This window comes from Balaenoptera physalus, assembly GCF_965194825.1.
Source record: "Balaenoptera physalus genome assembly, chromosome: 2".
Taxonomy (NCBI): Eukaryota; Metazoa; Chordata; class Mammalia; order Artiodactyla; family Balaenopteridae; genus Balaenoptera; species Balaenoptera physalus.
In genome coordinates, this window is record NC_138883.1 from 150,864,447 (window position 1) to 150,879,238 (window position 14,792).

General features: G+C 43.6%; 1 protein-coding gene across 8 annotated transcripts in view; it reads right to left on the minus strand.

Moving 5' to 3' along the window:
• LARP4B (La ribonucleoprotein 4B) overlaps positions 1-6,545 on the minus strand; it is an 87,484-nt gene extending 80,939 nt beyond the window's left edge. For 3 of the 8 annotated variants that reach the window (XR_014260695.1, XR_014260696.1, XM_082450239.1), the window contains exon 1: positions 3,192-6,545. The gene's annotated coding sequence lies outside the window, so the exon portion shown is untranslated. The remainder of the gene's footprint in view (positions 1-3,191) is intronic. The other 5 variants (XR_014260693.1, XM_082450237.1, XR_014260694.1 and 2 more) reach the window with 3 other exon arrangements.
• Between the last annotated feature and the right edge of the window lie 8,247 nt (positions 6,546-14,792).

A 14,792-nucleotide genomic window follows, 5' to 3' on the forward strand; every position in this document is an offset into this window, starting at 1 on the left:
GGAAGTAGGGCTGACACTAAAGAGGAAACCAGACCATGACAGAAGGCACAAAAGGGGTGGCATCGCTCACCTGCAACCCTTCATCATTACACAGGAACCATGACAGCTTCTCCAGAAAAAATGGTGAAAAAGTTTATAAAGCACTGAAGGGACAAAAGGTTTGGGGGTGGGGGAGGTGAGAAGGAAGGAAACATAAGCTGACTTAATCATTTTGCCTGATCATAAGGAAGACATTTACATGTTGGAAAAATAAAGCCCTAGAACATTAGGGAAAAAACATTTCCATGTTGGAAATATCCTTCTCCTTTCAGTAAGAGAACCTAATGGTTATCTACCTTACAATTCCACATTCTAATAAATTCATTTTCTAATCAAGATAACTCCAGAAGTAGAGTAGCTCCAAAGATACCAACAAGTGCAACAATTAGGAGCAAAAAGTTCAAACTGAACTAAATTAACATCAGGTCTGGTGAGTTTAATCCTCTCAGAAGGCAGTGCCTCCTTTACTAGGTACTCTAAAATTAGCTCTTACAGAAAAAGGAGAACTCTTTACAGGAATAAAGTTTTACAAAGGAGCATAAGCAACCAAACCCTGCAGCAGTGTCTGTTTCTTTTAACAATGTACTTTCCATAAACACAACTTCAGTGCTTGTTTTCTTCTCTCCATTAGAAAAAGGTTGAGTCAATGGTCTTATAGGAGGAATTACAAGAATATACATGATTTTCTTGCATTTACCAATCAGGAAAAAAAAATCCTTAAATATGAGAGAACTCTGCAAGAGTACAGCATGTGTTATGAAAGCCTATTTGAAACTTGTGCCTTAAACAATAGGATGAAAACAAATGGAATTTAAAGTAATATAGCTACAGAGCTTTTTGCAATCTCAAGGGACAATCATAAAGAAAACACGTTACTAAAATTAGAAGACCTAGGTTATAATCCTAGTTATCACTACAGAAAGTATGAATTCCAGCAGCAGGACACTGAAATAACAGTGAAAGGAGTTTGTCAGCCACTTGGTTGGTAACATCAACCACAGCTCTATCATTGCAAAAACTTGTAATATTGTTGCTAATCTATGTTAAGTAGTGGGGCTACTTTAAAGCACTCTTTATTGTTACTAACATTAAAAACATGATGTTCCCACCTTGCACTTAAGTATTTTGGAACTGTTTTATGATACATGAAGACTGCTTCATTAAAAACAAATGAATAAGTAAAATATTTGTTTCCACAGATTTTAAATACGTATTTGCCTAAACATATGCTTATCTGTGAAAACCATATTAATATCAATAAATTCTCCAAATCTCAATTTTTTTAAAGTGCAATTCCTAGGAAGCTTAAATAAAATCAAAATCTTCCCTGAACATGCTGCCATTTAATTTTGGCTACTCTTCAACAAAACACGTTAAAATAAATGCCAAGAAACTTCTGTTCTCACATTATCATCCATTTTCTCTCTGGCTCCTACTCAAATATAGTATAAATCCTTTCTCCAAATACACATTCTGTCCTCAGACCTTCTTTCTCTGCCCAGATACATGTGATAAAGAAAAAAAAAATGTTAATAAATTAAAACTGACAGTCACTAAAAGAATATTGAAAACAGTAATAAGGTAAACATCATTTTCAAAATTCTGAATAAGAATCTGAGTAATAAAAAAAAAAGAGCAAAAACAGCCAACATCAACATGTTACAAACAGTCCTATGAGACTGATGTTATTATAATCCTCCTCTTAGAGATGAAGAAAGTGAAGCCCCAGAGGGTAATTTCTAATCAGTAAGAAGCCATCTCTATCTCCCTTCACACACCCACTTTTTCACCTTACAAAGGCAACACACATCAACTTTTCAAAATACAGGATGAAATTTATTTCTAACTAAACACAAGTTTCAAAGCGAAGTACACAAATCAAATTTATGGTTGAATAATAAACTTGCTAACCTGATGCCTTTCATAAAGTATTCCACCTTAGCAACTCAAGCAAACTTACATCGAGCGATTTCGTAGAGCCTGATTATAAAACTGCCCTTCAGAATATTAAATACAGAGAAAAGTTGACAAGCCACAACCATTTCAACTTCTGTAAATTACCCTGACTGTAAATTAGAGGGAGCCAGGCAGGTGGGGAAGTATGGAAATTGCACACTGCACATATTATCTAACCTCCGAAGAAATGAACGTCACTCTTCCCCACTGTGGTCTTTGCAAACTACAACTCAGAACCTATTTCAAAAGCATTTTAGATACTTAACACAAAATAAGAGACCAGCTAAGTGTCATGAGAAAAACTTTAAAAACAAGAAAATAATTTGTATGCTTACAATATTCAACTTGATATTATCTTTTTTAAAAACAACCCTCACACAAACTGATTTCCCTTAACAGTCCAGGGAACTCTTCCCGTTCCTTCAGTTATCCAAAACTTCAAACTTCCACTTAACATTTAGGGCAAGTTACTAGTTACTGTGCAGCCAAGGAGAGGGTCTCAAACGCACAGGATAGCTACCCTACAGATAATCTTCTCAAGTTTCACCTCAGCCTAAATTAAAGACCGTTTTATGTAGAAATGAGGGGGAAGACAAGATGATCTGCACGGAAAGTTGCAATACAAAATTACAGTGAAGTCTGAACAAGTTTTAAGTTTTACGTTCTGATTGGACACGACTGAGAAGCAGGTGGTAAGAGATTCCTGACCTGCCCCTTTCTCGAACACAGGGCGTCTTTAGAATTTTTTCCTAATTCTTCCAGAATCTGCCTCTGCTCAAACCTCCCTGAGGAGAGCGGGAGCGTCCCAAACACAGCCGGAGCAACAGGATCCCACTTCCTGGTCCGAGTGACCCGGGCCCTCCCCGCCCGGCCGGCCGCGGTCCCGGGCCCGGGCGGAGGGCAGGGCGAGGCCGCCGCAGTGCGGGCCGGACGGCGGTGCTGCCCGTACCTACCACTCCCCCGGCCCCCGAGACCTCGGCCCGGCCCTGGCCGGCCCCACCCCTGCCGGCCCCCCGGCCCGCACCCAGACCCCTCTGCCCGCGCCCCGGCCCGGCTACACTCGCTGGGCCCTGCCCGGCCGCGTCCTCCGGGAAGATGGCGGCCCATGACAGGCGGGCGCGGCGCGGGTCCGAGGCGGAGGCCGGGCGCGATGCGGCAGGAGCGGAGCAGAGCAGCCCGCCCGCCACCGCGCTCACCTGTCAGCACCGCCGCCGCCCGGCCGCCGACCGCCGCAGCCCCGGTGCCCGGCAACCGCGCCACACGCGGACGGGCCGTGAGGGAGGGGCGGAAGCAGGGGCGCGGCCGGCCCGGACGAGCGGCGGGGGTCGGCGCGGCGCGGACTGGCGGCGGGGCGGCGGCAACTCTTTCCCGTTTCGGGCCGAAAAATATCTCAACCTCGCGACTCCAGCACCCCAACGCTCCTTCCCGTTCGCATGAGAACACACAGCTCCCGCTTCCGGGCCCCGCCGGAAGTCCCGCCTCGCGCGCGCCCGCGCCCGCGCGCCCGCGCGCCCGCGTACTCACCGCCTGGTCCGCCGACTGGCGCTCGGCTCCCTTACGTCATGGCGGTACGGCGCCCTGATTGGCCTCTCGCAGCGCCGGGCCCGCCCCCTCTTCCTGGCCTCTCGGTGCTCGTGCCCCTCCCGGCGACGCCTGTGATTGGTGGGAGCGCGCACGCAGCCCCACCCCGCGCACGCTCTCCGCACCGCCCCCGCCGCGACCTGAGGAGGCGGTGCTGTCGGCTGGGACAGCGACCCCCGCCCTCTTCAGCCGGGGACCGAGACTCCCGCCCCCCGCCTCATCCCGGGACCCCGCCCCCGTCACCCCGGGACCGCGACCCCCGTCCCCCTTGGCCCAAGACCCCGACCCCTCCCTCCCCTCACCCCGGGACTGGACACCGCCCCGGGGCCGTCTGGCCATCCGGGTGGTCCGGTCAGGAGAGTCCCCTGAGCGCGCCCGGGAAAAGGGAGAAGGCGGCGTCGCCTGTCCGTGGAGCGGGTGCTCTGGGCCGCTCGTCGGCCAGCTCCGTTCTCCGCGGTTTCAGGGGAAATGCTGAAGACTTGGGATGTCTTCCCAAACCCGAGCATGTGCCACCCACCCGACCCATTCTATGGGGAGGAAAAACAAAAGTAAAGTGTGTTCACCGGCTTTAAGCTTGCTGCCTGATTTCCTGTGTGCCTGCTCCGCTTGGCTGTTGATTATGTAGACATACATGTGACCTGGAAAGGCTTCTCTGGGTCACTCTGTCCAGCCGTAACCGTGCACCGGTGCTTCTTACCTGTTCCTTCTGCGGGTCCGAACGCCGACAGGATGCGCTCTGGACTTCCGTGTATTGACTGGGAAGATCACATCGGTGCTGGGCGCCTTCTGCTTTGGCATACGTTGTCACATCCTCGCTCTAAAATACTTGCAAGTTCAATAATGCTATTCATAGCAATGTCTTTAAAGATAATCACGTAAGACTGAGATTTCCTGTAATATTCAAAGCAAGTACATATTTCTGGAAAAAAAGTGGCGTTTAGAGTTCACTTTCCAAGAGAACCTGTTGGATATGTTGCAGAGCCCTTCTCAGGTACCTCCGCTTGGAACGTTTTAGACTGAGGCCCAGGAAGTCATCCCTAGGCCGGGCCCAGTGATGTGGTCCACCTCTGAAAGGTCACGAATTCTCCAAAGTTGTTAGGTTAGATTTCCATCTTTTTTGCTTGTGTCTACATTCTGGCAGACTTTCTGATATACAGATAAGTTCCCATATTACAAAAGAGACTAAATGATATGAGAATAATTTATATTGAAATGACATCTCTTACTTTCTATTTGTGTTGGGTGATCCTTCCTAAACAATCAAAACTGGCTTTTTATTCCTGTGTGATTTTTTTTTAACTTGTGCTTCAAAAGAAGCACCCATTTTCACCTTGGGATGTGAGATTATAACAAAATGAATTTTTATGGCATTTCTACTTAGAAAAATAAGATCAGTTTTTAAAAACCACTTCTCATCTCAAGCAGTTACAAGTCCTACCTATTCTATCTAAAAACTTTCCTTCTCCTGCTTACGATGGATTTGCCTGCTGTTACTTCTCTCCCAGTTTGTTTCAATAGCATCACAGCTGGTCTCTGCTTCCCCACCTTTCACCATGCCAGCTTACATTTCCTTTAAAATCCTCCTCACCATCCCCCTCTGAGTCAAGACTTGTTGAAGTCCAAGTTGTTTTTCATGGACTAGCAGGCCCTTCACAAACTGGCTCACTGGCCCCTCACATCTCCTTTCCTGCCCCAGGGTTAGACAACCTAACCTTCCAATCACATTCTCTTAACATGCATTTTTGAAGACCTTGGGGTTGTCTCTGGGTGTGGATGTGAATGACACACAGGCTTTACACTCTATGACCCTACCGTTTACTGAAAGGCCAATCAACTGGCAGTCACCACAGTGTGATAATACCTGTTAGAGAACAAAACAAAGAGAGAAGCGTTGGTTCCCAAATGTTTGCTGTGCATGAAGTTGTGTGTGGAGTCTTTTCGCTTCTGAACACTTTGGTCCTCTAGTGTCCTTCATCTGTGCTCTTCCTTCTGCCAGAAGGGTCGTCCTCTGCTTCCACTTCTGGCAAAATCTGGCTTATTTTTCCAGTTACAGCTCAAGTGTCAGCCATTTATATCTTTTCCTTTCAGACAATCGGTTTCCCTTCTGGGTACTCATAGCACTCACCAAGTCCCTACTCCGCCTTAGGAGCGGTGCTAAGTGCTGGGGAGATGGCACAGAGCAGTACCAACCAAAAGACAGGTGAACAGATAGTAGGGGATAAAGAGGAGTAAGGTTTACTATGGAGTGTGTGCAGATTGCCCAGGTAGCAAGCACATGGGAGGGTCTGAAGCCAGCTTGGGAAGGAATCAAAGAAAGAAATGACCAAGACAAGGCCAAAGACACCAGAGTGGAGGGGCTGCCAACACACCTTCCAGCAGGGAGGGAGAGGCCAGTCCTCGTCGGAGAAGGAAGTATTTGAACATGACAGAGCATAAAACCAATCTAGTAAGGTGGGTGGAGGGCACGAGAGCCTGGAGGGGTAAGCAAGGCAAGAATCCCAAAGGTCTTCCGAGCACTTATGATGTTTGAATTTGATAGTGAGTCAAGATTTTTATTAGAAGGTAAGAGAGGGCTCATAAAAGGTATTAAGCTCATAGAGAATCTCTGGCCCCCAAAAGCCATCCAAATAGAAATGCAATAAGGAACTAACTTAGTCAAATTAGGTGGAAGTATCAAAATGAAAATGACAGTAACACATGAGAATACACTGGAAAATAAAAGAATCCATGAGTTCTTACTAAATATAAACAAATGTGTAAGTAAAAAAAAATAATAGAAATGAGGAAGGAAAAGGGAAAGCTATTCTTTACAGTAGAAGGCTAATGAACGAGAAAGAATTGTTTAAATTACCATGTTGCAACTATCGTAACATTTATTCTGGCAAAAATCATCAGTGTAAAATAGATAGCTAGTGGGAAGCAGCCGCATAGCACAGGGAGATCAGCTCGGTGGTTTGTGACCACCTAGAGGGGTGGGATAGGGAGGGTGGGAGGGAGGGAGACGCAAGAGGGAAGAGATATGGGAACATATGTATATGTATAACTGATTCACTTTGTTATAAAGAGGAAACTAACACACCATTGTAAAGCAATTATACTCCAATAAAGATGTTAAAAAAAGAAATCATCAATGTATGCTGAAAATCATTGGGTAAAAGTTGTTGAGTAAAAAGTTGTGAATGCCGTTTCACAGCTTATTAATTGCTTATTGCTTATTAATTTCAAAGGGGGGAAAGGTATTTTTACAGTGGATAAATATGGTGGACCCCATCTTAACTGAGGGGTGAAAGTTGGCATCCCCAATAATGGTGGCCTGCTGACATCACGTGATGTCAGTTATGTTGTGTTCCTGTCAAGCCACAAACTAACCATGAGGAATAATCACAAACTGAGGACATTCTACAAAAACTCTTACTCTTCAAAAATATCAAGGCTTGGGAACTCCCTGGTAGTCCAGTGGTTAGGACTCGGCGTTTTCACCGCTGAGGGCCTGGGTTCAATCCTTGGTTGAGGAACTAAGATCTCACAAGCCGCACGGCATGGCTATAAAAGACAGTGAAAGGTTAAGGAACTTTTCCAGATTTAAGGAGACTAAGGAGACATGACAACTAAACGCAATATGTAATCCTAGACTAGATTCTTGATTGGAGTAAAATTTGCTATATGGGTCATAATTAGAATTTCAATATGGACTCTATACCAGTCTTATAATCAAGGTTAAATTTCCCAAATTGGATTTATTTATAAATTGTTTTATGGCTCTGTAAGAAAATGTCTTTGATCTTAGAAGATATAAACTGAAGTATTTAGAGGTGAGGGATCAAGATATCTGCAAGTTTCTTTCAAATAGTTTAGTGAAATACACACACACATACTTATACAGAAAGAGAATACAACAGAACCTTAATCGGTAAATCTAGGTGTGGGATATGTAGGTGTTTGCAACTTGCCTGTAAATATGAAGCTCCTCAAATGGAGAATTATCTTTTAGAGATACATACTGAAGTGTTTATGAATGACATGATATTATGTATGTTTTACATTTGATTCAAAACAATCTAAAGGAAGGTGGTTGGTAGGAATACAGAAGAAATAATGGGACAAGCTGGTGTGTTGAAAATTGTTGAAGCTGGATGATGGATACATGGGGGTTCATGAAACTCTTCTCCCTGCTTTTGTATATGTCTTAAATTCCTCATGATAATAAAAATACAGTGATGGGGCTTCCCTGGTGGCGCAGTGGTTGAGAATCTGCCTGCCAATGCAGGGGACACAGGTTCGAGCCCTGGTCTGGGAAGATCCCACATGCCGCGGAGCAACTAGGCCCGTGAGCCACAACTACTGAGCCTGCGCGTCTGGAGCCTGTGCTACGTAACAAGAGAGGCCGCGATAGTGAGAGGCCCGCGCACCGCGATGAAGAGTGGCCCCCACTTGCCGCAACTAGAGAAAGCCCTCGCACAGAAACGAAGACCCAACACAGCCATAAATAAATAAATAAATAAATAAAATTTAAAATAACCGAAAAAAAAATACAGTGATGAAGTGGAGGGTTTTAATTCATTACAGATATTCCATGAACATGTATTGCTCAAGAGGAGGGCTACATTTCCCAGGATACTCCTTCCTGGTCGAGGAACAAAGGAGCCAAACCTCTGGGTCTCAAAGCTGAATGACCAGGACAGCGGGGCAAAGTTGTGTTGGCAGGTGCCAGCCCAGGGGGAGGAGGCCTGAGGGCCTGTAGGGGACATGCAGGGTTCGCATGAATTTTGGAAACAGGAACCATATCTAGAGAGAGTTTCTGAGAAACTTTTTTTGTGTAGTGTGCTTTGTAATACCCCAGGGCTAGTTCCTAGTAAAGACCCTGGCCAGTCCTTCAAGGCTTCTGTAGTTGGATCGTGTTTCCTTTGAAAGTAACTCCTTTCTTGGCCGAGGGTGCTGCCTGGGACAGCAGCTTAAATTTATACTATTGCTGGCAGATATCTTCTGGGGTAGTTGACCTACATAGTACCTCTGCATTGAGGTAAATGTATCACTCTAGGCCTCAAAAAAGACTGCATTTGGGCTTCCCAAATGAGAGTCTGCCTGCCGATGCAGGGGACGCGGGTTCGAGCCCTGGTCTGGGAAGATCCCACATGCCGCGGAGCGACTGGGCCCGTGACGCACGGCTACTGAGCCTGCGCATCTGGGGCCCGTGCTCCGCAACAAGAGAGGCCGCGGCGGTGAGGGGCCCGCGCACCGCGATGGGTGGTGGCCCCCGCTCGCTGCAGCTGGAGGGGGCCCTCGCACAGAAGCGAAGACCCAGCACAGCCAAAAATAAATAAATAAATAAATAAATTTATATTTAAAAAAAAAAGATTGCATTTTCACCATGATTGCTGCCTGCCTGTAGCTCTCATAGAAAGAAGGATGAGTTGATGAGTCCTAAGAGACATTTTGGAGAGACTTCCCAGTTTGGATGTTTCAGGCAGAGAACCAGACTTAATAAGCATGTTGTTTTTATTAGATTGAGAAAAAATTAACTTCCTGGAGATCTGGCAAAGTGGACATTCTTTTTAGTCCAACATCCATATACATTCCTCTAATGGGAGGGAAGGTCGATGGCTAGACATAATTGTCTTTCTTCAAAGTTCTAGACTGTGCATGGCAACTGCCAAACACTCTCCTGTTTTCTTCCATGCAGTCACTCCTTGCTTTCCTGGCCCCTCTTCTCCAAGCTGGAGTTGGTCCCAGACGCTCTAGGATGGAGCGCTAGTGCCAGGTGCCCTGTGGTAGGCTCCCAGGCGTCTCCTGAGAAGTGTGCTTCTCTCCCGCAGGCTCCTCTGATGAGGACTCTCCACCTCATTACTTTAAGAAATGGACACGCCCACCCAGTAATCCAAGATGGGCAGCTCCTGTTGCTCCCTACTGGTTATGAGCTGTCAAGGTCGAGGAAAGGAGCCCCTGAACAACAACATGCTCTGTTTTTGAACCCTAACTACAACCGCCTGAAGGGGCTTGAAGTTTCCCTCCCTGAGCCTGGAACTGACTGGAGTTTCCTGAGCACACTAAGCCACTCCACCTCTGTGTTTCTCCCCTCTCTGTCTCTCCCCTCTTCTATCTGGCCAGTTGTCTTCCACAATTTCCACAGCTTAACTCAGACACTTTGACCTCCTCCAGGAAGTCTTCTCTGAATACCTGCCCCCTAACCCATCCCCGGCGGGATCAGGGCCCATCTAGGGTGTACCGTTATCACAGTTCTTACTGAGTTGAGTAGGAGTGCCAGTTTGTGGTGTTGTTTATCTCCTGCTCATTATGAACTTTGCAAAGGCAGAAACTTTATTTATCCTCATCATTTTTCACAGTGACTGGTCATTGGTAGATGTTTGCTGAACTGAAATCATCCCAACTTTGCTAGCTCACCCGCCAACCTCTGAGAGGTTTCTGTCAATTCTTAGTGAGCTGCTTTCATTTTTGACACCATTCACTATAGTGAATCTAGTAGACTTGGAAGTCTTATCATTTGCACTTGGTGTTTGTTTTTTTTCCCTAGATTCCATGGTGATAGCTATTTTTGTTTCCTTGTTTATTTATTTTGACATTATAACCTTAGATACCATATACCGAAGTTGAGTGAGTGATAATTTTCCATACATCAGCATTTTTAAAAAATTTATTATTTATTTACTTATTTTTATTTTTGGCTGTGTTGGGTCTTCGTTTCTGTGCGAGGGCTTTCTCTAGTTGCTGCAAGCGGGGGCCACTCTTCATCGCGGTGCGCGGACCTCTCACTATCGCGGCCTCTCTAGTTGCGGAGCACAGGCTCCAGACGCGCAGGCTCAGTCATACATCAGCATTTTTACAATCATGTTTCCGCTGGATATATTTTAGTCACTTTGATTAGACTTAGGAGACACTGTTTCCTTCATCCAGTTATTGCAACACTTAAGTCTCATCAGAAACACAGCAGTCACCACGGGTGGAATCACCACCGAGAAAGTGAATCTAAACCAGTGCATGTCCATTCTTTTTACCTTCAAAGGGTAACATCTTCTGACTTTATCCTCTAACTCTGGGGGTGTTACCCTGTTTGAACATACCATCTCCACACATTTGTCATGTGAGCAAATACGTAACACACACATAAAAAAATACGCATTTCAAATTTTTCATTTTGTCAAATGTTTGAATTTATCTTTTTCTTTGGAAGTATCTCCTCACATTTAGGGTTAGAGTATTTCTCTCACACCCAAGTTCCATCAAAGTCACAGTTAGTGAAATATCCATTGTCTTACATATGGGAAAAGTGAGCTAATGCAGGGTTTTCATGCTTTTTTAAAAAAACCAAGACCCATAGTAAGAAATACATTTTATATTACAGCTCAGTACACACAAACAAACACACACACACACACACACACACACAAAAAAACAAAAGTTTCATGAAATATTGTTGATGGTGGCACAACTTTGTGAATGTGCTTAATGTCACAGATTGTGTGCTTAAAAATGATTAAAATGGTAAATTTTGTTATGTATATTTTACCACAGTTTTTCAAAGTTTCATGAGATAATATTTACCCTAACTTTGTGAGATTGTCTCTGATCTCTTCTGTTTCATTTTTGTTAATTCTAGTTGTAACCTTTAAATTGATTTATGCCTCATGGTGGTCACAACCTGCCTGCTGAAATGCTGACCTGAGGGCCAGGAAGCTGAAACTTATTCACTCCATTTTCACAGTTTACCGGGTGCTTTGCTCTTCCAAAGCAGTTGAAACAGCATAATTAAAAAGAACGAGTAAAAGCAAGCTAATAATTCCCTATATATGTGTGTATAAGTCACTATTTTTGAAGGCTGAGTTTGGGGCCATATTTAGAAAATATGACTTAATTGTATAACTGTAAATTATATCTTAATTTGCAAATCTTCCCTTCCTTAGTTTGACATTTGTAGGTATGTGATTCTGTTGATTACTATTTTTATCTTTAGTGCTAGAGGTTATAAATGCAAATGCCTTTAGGGCCCAGACAATTCACATAAATGTGTGAACTGGCTGGAGTGATAAAAGGGAGTTTGCCCAGCCTGGAGGCACTCACATTCTGTTAAAAACAAACACGCAAACTGCCGAGTCCACAAAGGGGTTTACGTGATCCGGAGCGTGTGTTTGAGATCTTGGTTACAGACAGTTGTTTCAGGAAGTTTGACCATAAAGGCCACAAAGGAAAAAGAAATAGTAGGTTCAAGGAGTGACCATGGAGTGACAGGAGAGATTTTTAAGATGGGAAAGACTTGAATGTACAGAATGAGAGCATGGAAAACATCACAGCAGTATACAGAACTGTTGCGATTCTGCTTTTGGATCTATAATATTAATATTGATGAAGATGTTATTTGTAGTTCTTATCGTATTATAGAATTTTATCCAGTACTCCAAAGTGCTTTTATATAATATTAATAATTATGACTACCATTTCTTTACCACTTTGAATTTATAAGATGTTTTGCACATGCACAATCACATATCCCTAAAATGATACTGGAATGTAAATTATCACCATTTCCATTTTATAGATAAGGAAAGTGAACTCAGAGATGTAAAATAATCTGCTAGTGAGTAGAAAGCCAGACTAGAACTCCAGATTCTGTGCAATTTCCACTATCCCATAACGTGTTCCGTGTTCTCTGTCAGCAGAATGGAGGTCCCATCATGGAAATCTCACATTTCACTATGTGGAATTTTTTTTTGTTACACCTTGCTTAACATGGCAAAGTGGAAGACAAATAACTTTCTATATAAAGAATTAACCAGACTTGTGCTTGCTTTGGCAGCACATATACTAAAATTGGAACGATACAGAAAAGATTTGCACAAGGATGACACACAAATTCATGAAGCATTCCATATTTTTAGGTCCTACACAGGGAACTCTACCCAATACTCTGTAATGACCTATATGGGAAAAGAATCTAAAAAAGAGTTGATACAGTAAGTCCCCTACGCATGAACCCTCAAGTTGCAAACTTTCAAAGATGCAAACGTGTGTTCACACATACAGTCACGTAAGTTAGTTCACGTGTCTGGTGTACATTGTCACGTGCATGCATCCTCTACAAGTGGTTGTGCTTTTGTGTACTTTACTGTACAGTACTGTATAGAGTATAGTAGTACAGTACCTTTATTTCAAGCCCAGCATGTGCGGAAGCAAGTGTAAAAGCAGCGGTGATATAGCTGGTTCTGCTAGGAAGTGCCAAGTGATAATGATGGAAACAAAAGTGAAAATAATTGAGAGAGTGGAGTGACAAGAGGAAGAAGAAGTAACCGAAGGACCGAAGAGATTCACGATGCAGGAAATGACAAGAGGATTTTCTTTATTTGAAGAGGCACTGTTAGTTTTTGAGGCACAGGACCCAAACGTAGAACAGTACATGAAGGTTGCAGCAGCCCTTCAGAATGCAAACCAGTGCTACCATGTCATCTATGATGAGAAAAAAAAGCTACTACCCAGACATCACTGGATCATTTTTTTCAAGAGGGTGGATAGAATTGAATCCAGCAAGGAACCAGAACCTGTGCCATCAACATCAGGCGTGAGTGAAATTGCAGGTTGCTCTCCGTCTCCTATTGCTGATGATCCTTCAGCTCTACCATCTCCCACCTCCTCTCCCTCCTCCAGTCAGTAACTCTTCTTGCCTGTTCACTCGATGCCAGTCCCTGTATGCCAGCAGTTGTACTGTACTACTGTACTTTTCAAGGTATTGTACTATAAGATTAAAAATGTTTTCTTTTTGTGTTTGTTTTTTTATGTATTGTTCGTGTGAAAAGTATTATAAACCTATTACACTACAGTACTATATAGACGATTGTGTTAGTTAGGTACCTAGGGCAACTTTGGTGGACTTATGAACATTGGACTTACGAACGCACTCTTGGATCGGAACTTGTTCGTATGTAGGGGACTTACTGTATATGCATATGTATAACTGATACACTTTGCTGTACATCTGAAACTAACACAATACTGTAAATCAACTATACTCCAATAAAAATTAAACAAACAAAAAAACTACTACAAATTGTTATCAAAAAAAAAAAAGAATTAACCAGACCTACTATATTGCTCTCTGATAAAATTCAGTCAGACTGTGACATCTTTGCTCAAAGAAGAATAGCTTCATTCCTCCTGGAAGACATTAATGTGTCCTACAGGTCCAGCTCTGGTTGTAGAACCTTTGCTGAATGAAGATACGAGTTATTTTAAGTCTACTTGAAATTAGAATTCTTTCAGTCTTGAGATCTTGATTCTATCACCATGTCCTAGTGTGCTTGCAGGTGAGCATGGTTCTTCTTGATATGCTTCCTCAGCCACACCCCCCAAAAAACAGAACTATTCAATGAACACTTATAATTCCTGTTTTGATCTTGAGTATGATGTTATTTATTAAGCAGTGTACAACAAAATGCCTCCTTTTTGTAAATATGCAAAAAAAATTGTAGGTATGTTAGGGGCTGTGTTCTCAAAGGTATTACAGTGTTTGGAGAGAGATGAGACATTTATGAACAAAACAATATATAACAAATGCTGAAAATATATATATATAAATATATCTGAATATTTAAATATAAAACAATATATAACAAATATATAATAAATAAGCAGAAAACAAAACATATTATACTGAAAGTAAGTGCTGTGGGTACCAGGGGGAGGTGAAACAATTAAGCTAGCAGTGTTGGGACTTCAAGGATTGACAGGTTTCCTTCAGTGGGAAGAAAGGAGAAAGCCAGACTAGATGGATCAGAGAGTGGATGGTGGGGAAGTAGCGAAAGGTAACATGAGAAATGTAAGCTGGGGCTTCCCTGGTGGCACAGTGGTTGAGAATCTGCCTGCTAATGCAGGGGACACGGGTTCGAGCCCTGGTCTGGGAAGATCCCACATGCCGCGGAGCAACTAGGCCCGTGAGCCACAACTACTGAGCCTGCGCATCTGGAGCCTGTGCTCCGCGACAAGAGAGGCAGTGATAGTGAGAGGCCCGTGCACCGCGATGAAGAGTGGCCCCCGCTTGCAGCAACTAGAGAAAGCCCTCGCACAGAAACGAAGACCCAACACAGCCAAAAATAAATAAATTAATTAATTAATTAAAAAAAAAGAAAAAAGAAAGAAATGTAAGCTGGTCCCAGGCTGTGACTCCTAGCACCAAACCGAGGCGTTTTGACTGGATCCTGAAGCCTCTGGAAGAC